Consider the following 18,113-nt stretch of genomic DNA (forward strand, 5'->3'; position numbering starts at 1 on the left):
GCAACCTCCGCCTCCTGGGTTCAGGCAATTCTCCTGCCTCAGCCTCCTGAGTAGCTGGGATTACAGGCATGTACCGCAATGCCCAGCTGATTTTTTGTAGTTTTAGTAGAGACGAGGTTTCACCATGTTGACCAGGATGGTCTCGGTCTCTTGACCTCGTGATCCACCCGCCTCGGCCTCCCAAAGTGCTGGGATTACAGGCTTGAGCCACCGCGCCCCGCCCTAATTTTTTTTTTTTTAAAGAAAGTAAGCACACTTAAAGAGAGACTCTTTTTCCTTTCCTTTACCTAGGTACACTGTGGGAGAAATTCTTTTCTCCTCTTTTCAGGAGACACTAAAGGTAAACTCTGCTTTTTAAAATATTTTATCATAATTCTGTCATGAGAGTTTCGAACAGTTCAGTGCTTTAAAGGACTTCCCTAGTTTTGTAACAGATCAATGTGGCAAAAACTGAAATGCTTAAAAAAGCAAAACTTGGATCATAATAATTTAAAAGCACCATATTCTTTTATGTCCTATAGGAAATAATTTGGCATAAATTAAAACAGGCTGGAAATTGGATTTTGATCTACATTTATTTTTGCCCTCTTTTTCAAATATTTATATCTTATCTAATTCTATTATCTATACAGGTATATAATCTCTCTGTGGATTTTTATACATCCACATAGCTATACCTAGGTATACACATACATATATTTAATTTTAAAATCCATATAAAAACAAGTTTTCTTTTTTCTAGAAGTTTTCCTAGGGTTTGCTCATGATTTTCCAATCCAGAATTATGTAAATAAATTATATCATACAAGGCAATATGTTCAAGGAGTTACTACATTAAGTAAGCAAACGTCATATAAAACCCGCATAAACAAAGTCCCTCATTCAGGTTCCTTTGAAACATGTTTATTCTTGGGAACTCATTCACTCTTCAAACCTTCTTACCTTTAAACTGCTTCCAAGCTCAAAGAGCCCCGGAAAGAATTCATATGCCTGAAGCTATACCACCCTGATCGGATCTGCTCCTTAAATTTTACAATTGTCAGGTGGAGAGAGGGGAGTGAGGAGGAAGGGGAGGGGGTTTGGCTGGGCCCAGAGGAGCCGGGCAGCACACCTGCGACAGAGAGGAGTTACACAGCGGTGCCAATGACTCAGGCCTGCATCAGGCCTTTAAACTCAGGATCTGAAGGCTGTTGCTCATTTTAAAAAATTAGCAAAACAAAACAAAAACTCTTGGCATAGTGTCAATGAGAGAAGGGATGTTAATCCTCATGACTGGCCAGTACTGATTCTTGGAACACTAGAATCTGCTTGCTTCGATTTCACCTTCAGATTGAGGTATTCTCCTTCACTTCTGGTCTCAGGCTGTGGTTCCTCCGGGCCATTAGATAGCAGCTGTGCTCCATTCCAAAAACAAGTGGCTCATCTATAATGTTATTGCTCCCTTGATGCTCACAGATGGGAGTGTGAGCCATGGTAAGTTCAGTGGGCCACATCTATTACCATCTTGTATCAGGTTATTTTCTCTGTAAGGGAAGACATATGTGGAAAGACAAGTCATGTAGAGGAACTTAGTGTTCATGTTTTCCTGAAAAGATGGCAATTCTGATTTTAATGCATTTGCTGCAACCATGAGACATAATTCAGCTTACAGAGCAAAACCTACCTTTTTTTTTTTCCCATTGACCAGAAACATTGGTTTCCATCAAAACCAATTTGTGGTTTCAAAATATAGAATCAACCTAAGTTCCATCACTGGATGAATAGATAAATAAAATGTGGTACATATACACAATACTATTCAGCCATAAAATAGAATGAGATTGGCTGGGCATGGTGGCTTATGCCTATAATCCCCGCACTTTGGGAGCCAAGGCAGGTGGAACACGACATCAGGAGATTGAGACCATCCTGGCTATACAATGAAACCTCGTCTCTACTGAAAATGCAAAAAGTTAGCCAGCCATGGTGGCACACACCTGTAGTCCCAGCTACTCAGGAGGCTGAGGCAGGAGAATCACTTGAACTCTGGAGGCAGAGGTTGCAGTGAGCCGAGATTGCACCATTGCACTCCAGCCTAGGTGACAGAGTGAGACTCTGTCTCAATAATAATAATAATAAATGAGATCCTGCCATTCGCAACAACATGGTTGGAACTGGAGGGTATTCAGTGAAATAAGCTAGACACAGAAAGACAAATATTGTATACTTCTACTCATATATGCAAGCTAAAAAAATAATATCATGGAGGTAGAGAATAAAATGAAGGATACCAGAGGCTGGGAAGGGTAGTGGGAAGTGGGGGTTGAATAAAAAGGGGTTGGTAAATGGGTACAAAAAAGAGTTAGATAGAAAAAATAATATCTAGTATTCAGTAGCACATTAGGGTGACTATAGTTAACTTACTGTATCTTTCAAAATAACTAGAAGGGTGGAATTGAGATGTTCTTAACACAAAGAAATAATATATACTTGAGTTAATAGGTATCCCAATTACCCTGATTTGATCATTACACATTGTATGCTTTTATCAATATTTCACATGTATCCCATAAAAAGGTACTATTATATAGCTATAATAATTAAAAATGAGAAATAAAAAATACAAGAAAATAAAAAAACCTACAGGGTTCTGATGACAGCAGGCTTTATGTATCTCAGAAACATGGTTCCCAGGAGTCTCCCACTCTCTTTTTATAGTATGATAAATGACCTTTTGTCTTGTTGAAGGAAAAAAACAGCAAATCTTAAGGATTCTCATCTTCCAAGTTTTTATCTGTCTACAAGAAAGTGATCAAATGCCTTACCAATATATCTTGGGAAACAGGTCTAAAATAGACAGGGATTCAGATTATAGTGAGTATTCATCTGCAATCAAAGATTTGATATACAAGAAATATCAAATTTATTTATTTATTTATTTATATTTTTTTGAGACGGAGTTTCACTCTTGTTACCCAGGCTGGAGTGCAGTGGCGTGATCTCTGCTCACCACAACCTCCGCCTCCTGGGTTCAAGCAATTCTCCTGCCTCAGCCTCCCGAGCAGCTGGGACCACAGGCGTGCACCACCATGCCCAGCCAATTTTTGTATTTTTAGTAGAGACAGGGTTTCACCACGTTGACCAGGATGGTCTTGATCTCTTGACGTCGTGATCTACCCGCCTTGGCCTCCCAAAGTGCTGGAATTATAGGCGTGAGTCACCACGCCTGGCCTCAAATTTATTTTTTAAATCAATGAAATCTTTTCTGAGTTTTCCTTTTGTCCAGCTGGTGGAAACTATGTCTTAGCCATTATAGAATGAGGCCATTCCTATAGCCTAATGTTGCCCAGTAGTCCCAAAGTCTTCTTTGCTATCTGAAATAAGAAAGCTAGCACATGTCTCTGTCAGTCCATCATAATCAATAATGAAATCCATCTTCTTATAGTTGCCAGATAAAATAAAAGGAACCTGCTGCTGTGGTTTAAATGATGGTATCCCCTCCAAAATTTATACTGAAACTTAATCCACATTGCAGCTACTTTGAGAGCTGTGGCCTTTGGCTGATGATTAAGCCATGAGGGCTCCACCCCGATGAATGGGATTAGTACACTTCTAAAGGTGCTTGAGGTAGAACGAAATGTTTTCTTGCCCTTCTGCCCCTTCAGCCATGCGAGAACACAGTATTCTCCTCCAGAGGATGCAGCAATAAAGCACCATCTGGAAGCAGAGAACAAGCCCTCATGATGCCAACCCAACTGCTGCTTGATCTTACACTTTCCAGACTCTAGAATTATGAGAAATAAATTTCTATTGTTTGTAAATTATCCAGTCTGTGACATTTTGTCATACTACCGCAGACTAAGATACCTGCTAATTGTGAATTTTATATAAATAATGAATAATTTTAGTACAAATAAATAGTGCTTTAAATATAAATATTTAGTCACAAATAGTGCATGGAGCATACTTAATGCTAAAAAGCAATTCAACATTTATGTGAAATTCAAATTTAATTGGGTGTCCTGTATTTTTCTTTGCAAAATACTGCAACATTGTTCCTTTACTCAAGCCTGAAAATCTCTTGAAACTAGCATCTTCAAACTCTGAGTGCTGTTCTGCCCCAAACTCAGGATTTTTCAAATTATTGGAGAAATAATCCATGCTTGGGTTCTGTCCTCTCGAGTATAACACAAAGCAAAATTTTCTTTGATCTTAGCTTCTTTACTAGTCACTTTATATCCAGAATACCTTCTGGTAGTGTCTTCTTCTCTCCTTCCCTGATTTCAAGGCTTCTGGAAAACAGGTTTGAAAGCCAGGTAGTCTAAAAATAACGTTCACTTTTAATCCTGTCATATAGAGCTTCCCTGAGGCAAATAAATGTTTGAGGATTAGAAGAGATGAAAGGAAAATAAAAAGGGATCAAACCACAAATTAAGGTTTATCTCAATAAAGCTTTCTGACAAATGGTAATTTATAAAGAAATATCCCTTCCAATAAAGATGGTCATCTTTCCTTTGCACTTTTCCTTCTGGATTAATAATGTGCCATATTGAAATTTGTCAAAAAATACAATACTCTTGAATAAACTACTGTGGAATCACTGTGCTTTCCATATTTACAGGGTGAATCTACAAACTTGCAGGTTGGTTGAACTGGATGGGGGGATTGGGCTTGCTTGGTACCAAGTCAATAAATCTTTCCATCTGTATAGATGAGTATTCTTTCAATTGACTTGGAAGGGGGTAAACCAAAGTCTATTTGATTTACATAAAAAACCAGAAGCATACAACAAAATGATCAGTATGCACCTATCTTAATTGTGAAGAACACTTGGATTGGGAATTGAAAAATATTAATTGGACAAGTTTGTGTACCTCTGATTGTGTGACCTAGTTATTTAAACCTAAATAAATTCACCAAGCCTATAGAGATATAATAGGGTAGTTTCATATAATGTAGCCAGGCTAATTAATAAGCACTCCAATTACCACCTTTAGAAGTCCACAATTTTGAGACTTTAGAAGACCCCCTGCATGTCTATCTTAAATAGTGTGATTCATTCATGGATGCTCTGATTGCATTTCAATTATTGAAGGAGAAAGCTGGAAGAAAATAGATAGTCTGACTGTTTACTGTAGTTCCTGCCAAAATACTTTTCCTAAAAAATTTCTCTTCTTCAGGAAAGGCCTGATATACAGTTGTTTCTAAAGCAGTAACTTTCTCTACTTTCTTCAGATGAATGAGAGAAAGTATAAGATCACCTGGAAAGAGTGAGGGTTAGCAGGGGTTTCCTAGCACCTTGAAACTGCTAGTTAGAAAGCTCAGAATAAGTAAATGCTCGCTTTCTCCCCACCTCCCCATCTCCTACCTCTCTCTTTTTATTATTATTATTTTTTAAATAACTATTTACTCTTCATTTCATCAGAGAAACAGGAAATCCTAGAACCAGTGGAAATACATACAAGGCTCATATAGGTATTTTAAGATTCTGGAATCTAAGGAAACTATGTGTTTTTTAATTAGAACTGATTCAAATGCTTTGACAAGTCTTGAAAGAATAACATATGAGGCATTCCAGGTTTACCCTGCAGTCAAGCTCAGCGTTTCCAGCCTTTGAAGTTGCTGATTTACACACATCTGCGATGGGCTCAGCTGGACCCACCGCTTACAGACAACTTTAGAGTCACAGGCCCCAGGTCCACTGCATTTAAAGGGTCTGAGAAAGCAGTACTGTTCATCTCTGTCTGAACATTAGAATCACTCACGGAGCTTTCCAAAGATTCCAATGCTTATGCTGCACCACAGACCAATTATATCAGAATCTCTGGGGGTGGCGTCCAGACATTCATGTTTTTTAAAGCTCCCAGATGTGGGTTAACAATTAGGATAAATTAACTTTAAAGCATTCATGAATTAAGATTCATAAAAGGCAGATCTCTAATGCTTTCTGGGGTGAGAACTACAGGACTTAAGGGAGTGACCCACATTGGGGGAGATGACCCCCAACTTCAGGGACCTAAGAGCAAATACAGTTCTCAAAGGAGGCTACCCCTTAAGCTTCAAAAGGAGGAATGTGTTTTCAACTGTTGAACACTCAAGATGGAGGGAGTAGAGGGCAAAGAGTACCTGAAAATCCTAAATTTTCATCCCCATTTTACCGCTGGCTATCTTCTACGACACCTTGAACTTCCGTCCCCTCACCTATTTAATATAGGCTGAGTTTTGATCAGTGGCTCTCAGTTGCACATTGGAATTTCTTGGGGTATTTTGCAAAGTATTTATGCTTAGGCTGCAACCCAGACCAATTAAATTAGAATATCTTGGGCAGTAATTCAAGACTTTGCTATTTTAACATATTCCTCATGTAGGACTTCCAGGTAAAATAGAGGATGCCAATGTCTTTGAACTTCAGACAGATAAACAAATATTTTTATTACAATATACCTCAAATATTTGCATTGGGCATACTTATATTTAAAAAATTATTTGTTGTTTCAGATGAGCAACAAATAATGCCAAAATCTGGCAACCCTACCAATGTGATTATACCAAATCTGGCAGCCCTACCAATGTGATTAAAATATGCAGCCAGAATTACTGGTGTCCTTGCTACTCATAGGGTGATCTTCAGATCGGCAGCATCAGCTTCACCTGGGAGAAATTAAAATTTATGGGACCCAATCCATGCCAACTGAATCAGAAACTTTAACAAAATCCTCAAGCATTTATGTGCACATACATCTTTGAAAAGCACTGGCATAGGTGACCCACTACAAAGTTTCCAAAATCTTCCAACCCTCCAGCCAAAAGCAACAAATCCAGAGGTTGCTGCACAGATTAAAGAGAGCCCCTAAGTTCACAGAAACTTCAGAAATGGTTTTCATTGCATGTATGGCAAGAAAATTGGTTGCTTCTATTTTTCAACCCAACTCTAAGATTAAAATGTGCTAATTCTTTTGTTAAACAACAGAGGATTTGAGCTTAAATTAGGCCTCCCCTCACACTACTTGGCCTGTCTGTGCCTGTTCTCTGCAAAGATGCAGGGCCTGGGCTCTGACCGAGATCTTATTTTAGTCAGGAGAACATGAAGCTGGATTGACTTCATCAGCCTGCCACCAACCCAAAAATTGTGACTCAGACCTGACCTGTCTTTGCAAATATACTCTTGCCTGCAGGAGAAGGACTCCTCACCTTAGCCAATTCACTAGGCCTTCCCTTCATTAACATGAGGATGTCTTGTCCTCTAATGAGATATCTAGATATTAATAGGTAGATTAGATAAAGAGACATATTATATATACACATTGTTTTTGTTGCTATTAAAATAAAATTTTAACTCTTCCAAATTAAAAAGTATAGCATTTCAGAAGCTCTATAAGAATGCTCAAGCCTAAACATTATCACACCCTAAGCCGTAACTTATCAAACACCGTTAGTGCATTAGCTACCCCCTTTCTGAACTCAAGGCAAATCCAACTGTAGAAATAAATACCAAACATATTGTCATGTTCACACTATACATCACGTTTGTTTGAAAATGTGACTACAACATCAGTTTTTATTTTCTCAATATATACTTCTTTTTCTAGTATCAAGAGCTTTGATAAAAGGCTAAATGTACATCAACACCTCTCCCATATGACCACATGTGTATTTAAGGGGAACTTTAATGTTTATGTTTCTAATGGATTTGCACACTGAACTCAAGAAAGCATTGTTTTGCAAGAGATGTTAGCTGTACAAAAAAGTACCTTTCTTTTTCCACCAATGAATTTGTTAGCTTAAGGATAATTAAGACTTCAATCTAAAAAAACATCTGTTTAGTTTGCAGGTTAGTACCTTGCATGTTCAAATGCATTCCAGACGAATGAAGATGTTTCTTGGGAATCAGAATGTCCTTTAAAATCTCTTACTTTCCACTGGAAAAAGAATAAATCAAGAGTGTAAAATGACTAAGGGTCTCAGTTAGACTCTGGATCCCTGGCTCTGATCACTTTCTCTAGGAAGACTCCATCGAAGTTTTCAATGGCTAAATGCAATTTTCGCCCCATCTATTATTCCAAATCAGAACAATGTGCATGCTAGCCTTGCTAGTAACTAACATTAGTGTAGATATGCTAACATGACTTCACAATTAAAGGACAGATTCTAGTGCTTTTTTACCACTAGCAATTTTCTCCTTACGATTGGGACCAAGTTGATGACCTAACTTACATTATTTTTTCCTTCAATTTAGTATAGTTGACAGTGAACTCAGTTCTTCCCACCAGATCATGCCTTTGGTGGTGGAGTTCCTGACGGATGTTAGCTGGCTCCAGTTTGTCCTCCTTGCTTGCTGAGGTGACCAGACCTCTTTGCACCAGAGGGACTAGAGCCATTCAAGCCAACACCCACACAGGGTGGGACTGATTCTCCCTAGACATAAATTTGCCAGATTGTCATCAGCTAGATCATCCCCCTACAAGGGCAGAGAAATAAAAGCAAGCTGAATCATAGATTACTTCACAGCTTATAGCTAATAAAATAACAAACTCAAAAGTTAATGCAATTATTTTCCTGAGTTCAAGATCATATACTGAGACAATTGGCTAAAAAGTAAATATACACATATATAATATATATGTATAAATATATAATATATATGTACAAACACACACATATATATGTGTGTGTATATATATATATATATATATATGGTAAGAAACTCAGGTATTCAAAAATTTTCTGAAGATACTCAAAGGTATTTGCCAAAAAGATGGAAATTAATATGTGAATAACATTCTAAATAAAACATTTGTAAAGTAAATTATATACTTAAAAACTCCATAGTATACTTACTGAACTTATAGTTATTTATTATAAAAACATGCTAGATAATACAAACTACCAAGGTTATTTTTGGTAGTTACTTCAAATTCAAACTGAGGATTCTCAAGTAACACTGAAATTCTTTACCTTTCTTGTATTTCCATCTCCTTCTTTCCCTTGTGTTTTCTCAGAGACGAATATAGCCAGTTCAGATAGAAGGATGACTTAAATGGAGGTCAGAAGATATTAATCAAACTGTAGAAGGAGTATTGTGGGGATAGGAAACAATGTTTCCTCCATAAAAGACAAGTGGAGCTGAATTGAAAATAGGAAATGTATGGGCATGGTGGCTCACACCTGTGAGTAGCTCCTCAGTAGCTACTCACTCCTGTGAGAAGGAGGCTAAGGTGGGAGGATTGCTTGAAACTAGCAGTTAGAGGCTGCAGTGCACCAAGATCATGCCACTACACTCCACTTTGGGTGACAGAGGAAGTTCTTGTCTTTAAAAAAAAAAAAAAGAGAAAGGAAAGGAAAAAAAAAGTGGAAAAAAATAGCTATCATGCATATGTATCATTGATGTTGTTGAAGATGCTTTGAATACAAAACCTAAAACTTTACTCCTACAAAATATAATTATATTTAACTTGTACAGTTTTGTCCCTCAAGTTGTATATGCTTTATTCCAGTGAACTCTAATGAGAAATCATCCCTTGAAATATTAAGGGCTGTTCTAGTTACCATTGCTGAGTAACAAATTATCCCAAAGTTTGGGGGCTTAAAACGTGCTCATGATTTTGCAGATCATGAATTTGGGAATACCTTAGGTAGGCAACTCTAGCTCAGGGTCTCACATATGGTTGCAGTAGACGTTATCTGGGACTCCAGCCATCTGGAAGCTCCACTGGGTAGGATGTTTGAGAAGGCTCTCTCACCTGGCTGGTAGTTGGTGATGACTATTGGCTGAGATTCAGCTGAGGCTGTTAATAAGAGTGCCTACTGTATGTGGCCTCTTTGCCTGGCAGTCTTGGGGAGGTCAGGATTCTTATGTGGTCTTCAAAAGCAAGTATTCTAGCTGCAAAACCTTTTCATGATCTGGAATTAAAAGTCACTCAGTATTACCTCTGCCATATTCTACTGCTTAGCAGCAAATCAGATTCAAGGGGATAATTAGACATCCTCTCTCGATGGGGGAAAGGCAAGGCTCTAGAAGAATATGTGGCACTGCAGATGTTATTGCAGCCATCTTTGGAAAATCTGCTATAGATATTCAAGGAATTAATTAAAATACACTGGATTTAAATGGAGATAGATAGATAGATAGATTGATTGATTGATGTATATGGTTTAAGGTATATAGCCAGCCCTCTGTATTCCTGAGCTGTGCATTTGCAGAGTCAACCAACAGCAGATCAAAAATATTCAGGAAGAAACATTAATAAAAAATAAAACAAAAATAACACAAATAATAAAAAATACAGTATAACAACTAGTTACATAGCATTTACATTGTACTAGGTATTAGAAGTAATCTAGAGATGATTTGAAGTATACAGGAGGATAAGGGTAAGTTATAGGCAAATGTTACCCATTTTAGAAAAGGGACTTGAGCATTCACAGATTTTGGTATTTGAGTGAGTCTCAGGTATGCACATGATTGTATGGGACTGTATGCACAACAGCAATTAAGATCTGCTGAAAGCAATTCCTCTGGGTTGAGCTTCCACTCAAGGAAGTACCCCATTGAAAATACATGGCATAAGGGAATGGTTGGGAATTGTTCTTATAGGATAAATCTCTTATTTAGTAGCATCCCAGCAAAGGCTTAGAAAAGGAAGGAAAAGAGAGATGCAGACTGCAAAAGGAAGAAATGAAAGAGAGGGAAATAGGGGAAGGGAAGGGATGGCAAGAGAAGGGAGATAAAACTTAGAAACCTCTTTCTGCCAGTGCCTGGCCTCCCTGAGATGGGTTACCAAAGCAACCACAACTTAATTGAGCAGGAACTCATGTCTCTGTTTGTCATGGCCCATAGGCATGCTGTTTGCATGTATGCTCTTTCTTCCCTCTGCTTATAGATTTACCTGCTGAGACTCAACTCAAAATGAAGAGCTATAAATACAGAGAGGAATCAATGTATTTGTTTTTATCCACTGTCTCCAATGCCCTGATTTTGATATTTTTCCACTTTAGAAGTCAGGAAGACTCAGTGTTATGCTGGCTTTTAAAAAATACTTTTAGGAGTTAACTTATTTCTCAGAGTTTTGAGCAAATTAAATGGTAGAGTTGTATCTCCCTTGGAAATTTGAAAGGATGTACTACTAACATTTTCCTGGCCTTTTTTGAGTATTATCTTTGCTAAATTTCCTATTCTCTAAATTATTTATTCAAACTTCTTCTTAAACCACAAGCCAACTAATTTCTATAAAGGTTTAATATTCTCCTAGGCACTTATGATGTGATTAAAGATAATTAATGGCTTTTCAGTGCCAAGACTCATCTCTTTTCAGATTTTCTAATGCTCTTCACAGTAACATCTTAATACATTTATATTTGCCTGGCACATATTTTTAATGGGAAGGAAACTGTAAAGTTTATTTTTAACTAACTGGTTAAATGCAAAAAATAGACTTTGCCCTTGGATTGTCCTTGTTTGTAGTGTGGGTATCAGGAGAATGAGGCAAGCCAGGCTGTGAGGAGTCTGTGGATCATGGCTTTGGCAGTGTGGAACCTGGGACAAAGAGTCCCCCTTGATAGGTCTGTTCCGCAGACCAACTTTGTTGTAAATATTTAGATAGAAATGGGCTTTAGAGCAGCCACATCTGAAGACCCACAAGGCTGAATGTTATACAGGGTGTGTATTGTTTATGGCTGTGATAAATGTTTAAAAGGGAGAAATCCAATTGACTCCTGTTGTGATACTGTTAATTAATTGCTTGTGGTGTCTGTTCATCAAGTGTGAGCATAGAAACCTGTTAGTTCACTTACCACAGGGGCTGGACTTAGCAGATGGGAAAAATATTATTTTGGCATGTTTTTAATGGCAGCACAATTTATTTTTATCTAGCTCTCTTTGGTGTGTATGAAAGGAGACTGCCACCTGTGCTTTGTGGATGAGTGTCAATGATTCGGACAGATTAATTTATGGCTTAGTAGACAACCACAAAAGATTGCTGAGGTAGAACTCACCTTTTGGCCAGCTTGACATGAACTTCAATTTTACTTCATTTTCCCAGGCCTGGAAGATTGTATTTAAGTAATATTATACCAAGTAGAATATAATCTGTACTTTCTCTTAATCATGGAAAGTACAAATAAAGATATAGACTTGTTTCCATACCTCTCTCTCTGTGTGTGTGTGTGTGTGCACATGCTGTAAAATCTGACTTACCTAAATTCTGACATTTGTAACTGCGTTTTCAAATGCTGGAAACACAGATACATCTTCAATGATGTAAAAGCACATTCATATTTTTTAGCAATAAATCTTTGACCGTAGAATATCATTTAAATAAATTGAAAAGCAGACCAATATTAACATTATGATTTATATGCTACCTGCTGCTAGAGACTTGACATAGAATACCAATTATGAAAATGGTATAGTGTTAGATTTCTTCCTGAATTATTACACACACATTATACTTTGCAGGGAGCAGGTTTGACTTAAATGTAAATTACCAGGACTTTTTCTGCTCTTTCAAAGGACTATTTGTTGTATTGCCCAGTGCTTTTCTATCCCTCACAGTTGAAATAATTAAGATCATTTGCAGAGCCTGGTTTGCTCATTTTGCCTAGTTACATTGCTGCTATGGTCCATTATGTCTACAGGGGAGCACCATTATTTAATCTGAACATCTGGAATCCATCATATGTAGTGAAAGACAAGATGTATCCTCAGTTTTAAGCCAACTCCATGATAAAATTGATGGATGGGACCAATGTGTATAGGTGAAGAAGATTGATACTTAAGATCTGTATGTTGTGATTGGAAGATCACAAGAAGACTTTTATTCTGCTTCATTTTTGTTTACTTTATTTCATTATATTGTATTTTATTTTATTTATGGCACAGCAATCAGAATCTGATTGAGGATAAACCCATCCTATTCGGGTCAGAGCATTAGAAGAAAGAAAGAACTGACATTTCTCAACCTTCTCTAGCTGAAGACTCTCTTTGCTGTAACTACTTGAAGAGTTCTAGAGGAATACTTTCCTGAAGAATCCCTGATCTGTCTTTAAGCAGCTGTAGAGAATATTCACTAAGAGTAATGGGACACATCTCTCTGATGCCCACTTCTTTTCTCTTATCCCTGCAAGAAAGTGAAGTTTTCTGAGTCAGAGGTTTATCTTAGTTTATTGTAATCAGACACATGTATGGAATCCAAAGCACACAATCTTCATTTTTAATAATATGAATCGGCCCCCTGTTTATGTGCTTTCTCTGGTCCTTAACCTTTTTTTTTTTTTTTTTTTTTTTTTTTTTTTTTTTTTTTTGCTTTTTTAATTTTAAGAACATCTGTCCCCACTGCAACTTCACTTTCATCAGGAAATCTAATTATAAAGATAGAAAAGAGTATAGCAGGTGAAGCAAAAGACAGCAGCTCCACCCCTTAATACTGAATACTTAGATGACTCCCAGATGAACAGCTGGATCCCTTTATGGTTAAAAAACCAACTCACCTGGTGTAAAAAGAAAAGCAATTGATGGATCAAAGAAGTAGTGCAGATAACAGAGAGCAAGTGATGTGGATATGAAATACATTAGGGAGCATAAAAATGCAGTTTGGCCAGGATTTATTTCTAGTTATGAATTGATGAGGAGACATAGGGGGAAAATTGTCAAATTAAAAAAAAAATTCTTTTGGCAAGTTTTAACTTTGCCTCTATCCTTTTTCTCTTAATCTGCTACCCAGATATGCACTTAAAATAGGAATGCGGGCCTACTGGGGCATGAAATAGTTGAGAACTATTCAACAATGAGGGGAATGAGAGAAATCTATTTAGAAGGACATTTTAGAATTAAAGCCAGTTGAACCTGAATAGTCACAGATAATTTAACATGACCCCTAAACCATTAGGGGGATTTTTACAACAAGGACTCGGCTCTGTATTAACGATGTCATTCTTCTTAGAAATTGATAACTATAGAAGTTATGCTATGTGATATGAGAATGACTGCGCTTTATGTTTACAAGAGATCAGAGTCGATAAGAACCAGGTGAAACACAGGAAACCCAAAGGAGCTCCTTCGTCCTCCTCTCAGAGTCAGTCATTCTAGGGAATCTGCACATCTTCTGGCTTTCCCATTTCTATCAGATGGTTACTTAGGAATAAATGAAAATCAGCAAAAGTGCCATGATAATTATCACAAATTTGTATGAAATAATGAAGCAGTTTCATGCATTTGTTTCTATATGTTATCTCTGTTAATGAGCTAAAAAGGGTGTTCAGTTTCCTCTGAACATTTGGACGAGTGAGATTCTTTTAGTCTTGTCTCACTGATTCCCAAAGTTTATCTAAATCTTTCCAGAGGAGGACTTCTATTGTCAACACTTGATAACCAAACCCTTTGTTTGCTTTTTTCCTACCATACACTACTTGTTAATCAACTTGCACAAAAGCAATTTTTGGTTCAACTATGTCCCGAGTAGCTAACTGGCTATGACTTTATTTTGCAGGTGTAGTAACTTTGTTAGCTGTTATTTTAAGGAACTCCAGCCATGGGCTCATTTGATAGATTTAATTGCCAACATCTTGAACAAAATCCTTGATTTTAAAATGTTAATTTACCATATTTAGCACAAAAGCAGATTGTCAAATAAGTATCCCATTTGGTTTGCTCTATAAGCAATAGAAAACACTTTGTCTTCATTTGACAAAGGTAGACACTTGGAAATGAAAGATGAAAGCTTGGAATGTGACCTGTAAGTCCAAAATCACAGACCAGAAAGCAAGAAAGGACGTGAACAGCACATGTCAAGTATCCAGAAATTCCTAAGCATAATGCAGAACTTTGAGAATCAGAAATAATCTCTCTCTCTCTCTCTCTCTCTCTCTGTGTGTGTGTGTGTGTGTGCGTGTGTGTGTGTATGTGTGTGTGTGTGTGTGTGTGTTTTCTTTATCTGAGCATGTTTTTTATATACTGCCTTTTCTGGTAACTTCATTAGGTCTGCATAATTATAGTTTGCTTCAACCTTAGTCTGCTTCAGTATTCATTATTATCTATTTGGTGCATTGTAGCAGCATAAATATAACTAAATTACTAGGGTCAAACCATAATGGGAGCTGTTGTGATGGTAATTAGAGCAGAAATAGTCTTTTTTTGGTAAAACTTGCAGAACTGTAGCATGAGGTGTGTTCTTCTAGGGTACAATTAAAGTCAGGTTGTGGGTTCAAGGTGGTAAAATGATAGATAATGAAGGTATACACCATTAATCACAGTTCTGAAAGATGCTCTGTATCAACTCTGTTCTCTCTGAAAGGTAGCTCCAAGGTTGATGCTAAGACAAAAACCAAGAGAGGGCTTAGAGGTAAGATGCAAACTTCCATGCCTTCACTAATTGTCACTGGAAAGCTAAAACTGTATTGAATTATCTAAAAGGATAAAAAGGAACTAGTAGATAGTCTCCGTTTCAACATCTCAATGTGGATGTTGAAATTATTAAATTTGAATTTAGTGGAACAATGCTTTAATTCTACGTGTCTTTGTCATGTTGGGCTCAGTCTCTCACATGACATCCTTAGGATTTAGAATTTGCTATACCTTGGAGCAGAAACACCCTTATTGTCTTTACACACAGCCCATAATCCCGGAAAGCAGAAACAGAATTCCACTCTCATCTTCCTCAGTTTGTAGACTCTAAGTGTAGTGACTCTAGGCTCAACGTGAGGTATGTGGAAATGTTTCAAAAGAGAACAAGCCCTCAAAATTAATAAATATCTGCTGATTAACTTTTTTCATTAGCAGCAGCAAAAAATTGAAATAATTCTAAACCAGTAAAATATCTTATTAAAAACCCAATTGAAAAGTCTGTGTACCCAAGATGTAATAAAGGCTTGCTCTTCAGGCGCACAATTGAAGCCTTTGATCTCTACTTAGGACTGCTCATTTGATCTCATTTGATGTACTTCTGGCTACTTATTAAGCATGTATACATGCAGGATGTTCAAGGTTGTAGGAAACCTTTTCTAAACTAAGTTTTTTGACCTTCGGGGCTTTGTGGAATTTAAGAAATCATTTATGTTTTATACTCTGAAAGTTTCCAATTTGGAAAGCTGTTTAAAGTCAACGGTTGTTTCGCCAAAAACTAACATAGAGCCTGGCACACAGTAGGCATCTTATAAATTTCGCTTTGAGAGAATGAGTAAATGATTGGGTAAAGCCAATGGATACAAAGGGGCCCAATAAACTATGCGAATATTAAACCAAGAAATGGAAAAACATTTGCCCTCAAACTAATAACCACACAGAAAACTGAGCACATGTTTTCTGCTCTTGTTGATTTTCCAAAACACACAGTAAAGAAGTTTCTCATGTAGCATCACACATAAAGGCTTAGACTGGTGAGTTATTTATTGGATATGTTATTCACAATATAATTACTTGTGTATCTTTGGACATTAATTGTTCACTTTTGGATGATTTCACAATCAGTTATCGATTCTTTCAGCCCTCCTTTTTAAAGGTAACTTTCAAATTATAGTTATTTTTATAGTTTTTATAAAGTTAGTTAAGTTATTGATTATTATAGATAACTTAGATTGTATGTTCAAATTTTAAAAACTGATTAATAAGCCAAAATTGTGGTATATTGAATAATTTTTTAGCAAATATCTACTTTTTTTTTTCTCATTTTTTTCAGCTTGGCTGTTGGTCCATGGATGTTAGTAGATGTGACTTAACATCTATGTGGCTTGAAATGTGCTACACATGTGGGCTTGCTCTCCTGCTCTGTCTTTTGCCATGAGAAGAATGTATCTCACTAGCCACTGACCAGGACAAGGAAGATGAGAAATAGTTATAGCAAATCTATACCCAGCCTGTAGCTCTGAGCAAAAGCTAGTCAAACTCAGCCTCAGTTTATAGGCTCCCTGATGACCTGAAAAAATGAAAAAAGAAAATTAGTGTTTATTGTGGAAGGCCACTAAGTTTGTATGTTTTGTTATGTAGCATTGTTGAGAAAATAGCAGACTGATGCAACTATTTATGAATTAACACCATTTTGCTTTTAGGCACGTCTTCTCTATGTAGGCACTATAACATAAGTTCCCTTAATCTTTACCATAATCTCATAAATTAGATACTATCTTATTTCCATTTTATATATTTGAAATCTGAGGCCTCAAGAGGTGAAGAGAATTCCTGGACAAGACTTGACACCAATTTCTACATCTCCAAATCCCATGTTACATGCTGCTTCGTCCATTTAAATGTATCTTAGTGAGCCTGCCTCACTGTCTGGTACCTAGAAAGTCCTCAATAAAAACCAATTTGCTTAACTTTCCTTCTTCTTAAATTTTATTTATTATATTAAATGGAAATATTTGATTAAAATAAGCTAACCAAGGTCTTGTGTGGAATAGGAAGAAGTATCGTGCATGTTTGCTTCTGATAAGGTGCTTCTAAAATAGGAGTGGAGGCAAAATGTGTCATACCTATGTAATAATCCTGCACAATCTTCACATATACCCCAGAACTTAAAGTATAATAATAATTTAAAAAGAAGCTAGTATATCAATAAGAAGCTATCTATTACATATTTAACAAATAGATTGAGATAGTAAAAAGCAGGGTCTCAATCCAGACATAATTAATTGAAAACCTGAGTATTTCAGTTAATAATCACTTTAGAAGGTGAGAAAAAAGAGATATCTGCAGTAATGAACAAAGTATGCTAATTCATTATTACTATCCAATCTCTCCTTAAACTAAATGATTGAGAGTTGATTATAAGTATTTTATAGTCAGCACATTTATACTGTAACAGTACTACAGAAATTTTCTCTCCAAATGCACAGTTGCATATCTCCTCCCTAAATGCATATTTTAAGTCAAATTATGATTTTTTAAAAGAAGATCTATCTCTAAAAGATATTTCTCATTCACTATGACTGCCTGGAATACTCTCCCTTTCCTTGTATGCTTGGTACAGTAAATTCCTTAACTATTGACTTAAGGACCACCTCCTTTCTTACACCTTTTTTAATATCCCCATATAGGTGGTCTTTCTCTCTCCTAAACTTCTGTAACAAAAATGGCAAAATTTTAATAGAGTTTTTACATTGCTTTATTTATGTCATCTTCCTATCTTCTTCCTTTACTCCGCTCT

At 36.7% G+C, this 18,113-nt stretch overlaps 1 pseudogene; it reads right to left on the reverse strand.

Moving 5' to 3' along the window:
- LOC119470443 overlaps nucleotides 1-12,225 on the reverse strand; it is a 15,687-nt pseudogene extending 3,462 nt beyond the window's left edge.
- Between the last annotated feature and the right edge of the window lie 5,888 nt (nucleotides 12,226-18,113).

This window comes from Cebus imitator, unplaced genomic scaffold, assembly GCF_001604975.1.
Source record: "Cebus imitator isolate Cc_AM_T3 unplaced genomic scaffold, Cebus_imitator-1.0 Scaffold31, whole genome shotgun sequence".
Lineage (NCBI taxonomy): Eukaryota > Metazoa > Chordata > Mammalia > Primates > Cebidae > Cebus > Cebus imitator.